General features: G+C 38.8%; 1 non-coding gene across 1 annotated transcript; it reads left to right on the forward strand.

Annotated features, from left to right (window-relative positions):
* Positions 1-671: 671 nt before the first annotated feature.
* On the forward strand, positions 672-773 carry LOC118623098. The gene has a single exon (XR_004958207.1). It is a non-coding gene; the product is annotated as a U6 spliceosomal RNA (small nuclear RNA).
* The last annotated feature ends 2,061 nt before the right edge of the window (positions 774-2,834 follow it).

A 2,834-nucleotide genomic window follows, 5' to 3' on the forward strand; every position in this document is an offset into this window, starting at 1 on the left:
CTGTATCCCCAGTACCTAAAATAGTGCCTGGTAAATAGGAGGCACTCAATAAATATATGTTTAATAAACATACGAATAAATGAGAGAGAATAGGGACACTGAATGGCATACGATCTATGATAAATGAGAGAGCAGAGGGACAGAGCTGCATACGGTCTAAGATAGCATGTCACGCACTCTTTTCAAAGGGTTATATTTTACCAGGCACTTTGTATGTATTTACATATTCAGATATTGCAAAAAAGAAAAGCTGCTCCTACTTGATAATGAAATTAACATCATACAAAACCTGAATAATTATAAAGAAATAGTTCTCTAAACTGAGAGGTGCTCTAAAACACTCCAAGGTACTAGGATTTATCAAAACCTTGGATCTTGCTTCACCAGAGCACATTGAAAAGATGGTCTTGCCCTGGACGGTTTGGCTCAATGGTTTGACTGTTAGCCCATGGAACCAAGGGTTATAGGTTCAATTCCCAGTCAAGGGCACGTATACCAGTCCCAGTCGGAGTGATGCGGGAGGCAACTAGTCAATATGTCTCTCTCTCATCAATGTTTCTCTCTCTTTCTCTCCTCTCCCTCTCCCCTCCACCCCACTCCCTTCCACTCTATCTAAAAATCAATGGAAAATTATCTTCGGATGAGTGTTAACAACAAAAAAAAGGTCTCAAGTGCTCGCTTCGGCAGCACATAGACTAAAACTGGAAAGATTCAGAGATGAGCATGGCCCCTGCGCAGAGATGGCACAAACTCGAGAACTGTTCCATATGACAGGAAAGAAAAGAAAGAAGAGAAGAGAAGAGAAGAGAAGAGAAGAGAAGAGAAGAGAAGAGAAGAGAAGAGAAGAGAAGAGAAGAGAAGAGAAGAGAAGAGAAAAGAAAAAAGAAAGAAAAGATGGGCTCAATATGTCCTCCCTACCCAAAGTAGGGAAAGTTGCCAGGCCAACATTACGGACTTTGATTTCGGCAAATGCTACAGAAACCGTGACACCAAGTACAGAGCACTAATGTTTAATGACATATAAAATCTAGGTGTGACTTACTTTCAGTGAACCTCTGGACTCAAGTGTGAGAAGAAAACATGGAGTTGTTGTTAGACTTTCGTAATGCTTTCACTCAATGGATAGATATGGGTGGGTCATATTTTTATAAACCGCATTTTAAAAGAACTTAAAATTATCTTCCAGGTAAAAGGAAAGCCACATAATTTCAAAAAACATTTAGATGCAGAAATAAATTATTCAGGAGGGAAGTAACTGTATACAAACAGACATGATGTGAGGAAGATAAAAAGCCAAATGTGATTTTAAAACAAAAATGGAAAGAGTATCCCAATTTCCCTACTTGGTAATATTAATTCCCACACACTGTTATCAAGTTTGCTTTTGTTTCTGAAGTTATACATACAGGAGAAGCTCTTACCAAACCTCCAATTAGCTGACTCCAGGATGCAGGGTCACCTGTCAGCATTCCAGCTGACGCCCATCATGACTGGGTGCCCACAGCTAGTAATCAAGATGGGCAAACTCGTGAATTCTGCTCCTATCATTGAGCAGACAGTCACCAGGAATCAGTGTGTTTGCTCCCAAACTGATTTTTTGTGCCAGTTGTTTGCTACTGAAATTATGAAATTTCATGAAATATTATGTAAAATAATTATATATGGGTATAATAAGAAAGAGTTGTTTCCATAAAAGCTAAGTAGAATGCTTGAGAAATAAGACATTAAAGGCCATCAGAGAATGCTACCAGCAATGATTTTTTTCCCAAAAATTTTTAGAGAGAGAGAAGAAAGGAGGGAGAGAGAGAGAGAGAAACATCAATTTGTTGTCCACTCGTTTATGCATTCATTGGCCGATTCTTATCTGTGCCCCCACGAGGGATCAAACCCGAAACCTTGGTGTATCGGGACGATGCTCCTCGACCAGGGACTAACAATGGCTTATTTTTAAACTGTTTTTAATAAATAGAGGCAAAGTACAAATTATAAATTATTTGTCACATATAAAAATTCATGATGCGAATATCCCTATATACACCAAGAAATTACCACTATACTTTTAACTTCCCTGTGAACCTTCTTGATATATAATGATTTTAATATATAATGATATATGATTATATAAAGTGTTTCATTACTTTTATTTACCCGAACAGGACCAGTGCCGAAACAATCAACTGACATACAAACCACACAAGGAAGGTAGGAAGAAATGAATCAAGAATGAAAAAAATAAGATAAAATCGAAGGAATGAATGAAACAGGTCTCAAAAACCGTTAGATAACATTAGGCAAATGTAGCCCAAGCCTTTATCTGCTCTATCAGATGCCTCTGCCAGCAGGGAAGACCTGTGTGAGGAAATTCACAGTAATACATTACTCTTATCTGTGTGCCCGAGGTTGTCATTTGTGAGAAAGCTCTGATGAAAGTCACACACTTGGAGCTCTACAGGTGTCCCATGAGCACTATCTGCAAAGTAGGGAAAATTCATTCCACTTTCCCAAAAAAGTAGATGCACCAAACCCCCAGGGAAGCCAGTATATAAAAATGAATAGGCCAGAAATCTTGCTGGCTGAAAATTCTACTCCACCGCAAGACAAGGCGAAGTGCCGCAGCACCTACTCTGCGCAGACCCGCTTAGAAGGCTTAGCTACTAAACAGCTTGGTATGTTTAACTCATTCACCAACAAACATTTACTGTGCCAAAGATCCACACAAAACGCTAGAATTTTCCTCTTGGCTTCCACACTGCATACCTACAGGCAATCACAGTATAGGGTATAAGAAAGACTAGTTTTACCATTTAATAGCTGTGTGACTTTAAGAATAGAAA

Source organism: Molossus molossus, unplaced genomic scaffold (assembly GCF_014108415.1).
Source record: "Molossus molossus isolate mMolMol1 unplaced genomic scaffold, mMolMol1.p scaffold_m16_p_9, whole genome shotgun sequence".
Lineage (NCBI taxonomy): Eukaryota > Metazoa > Chordata > Mammalia > Chiroptera > Molossidae > Molossus > Molossus molossus.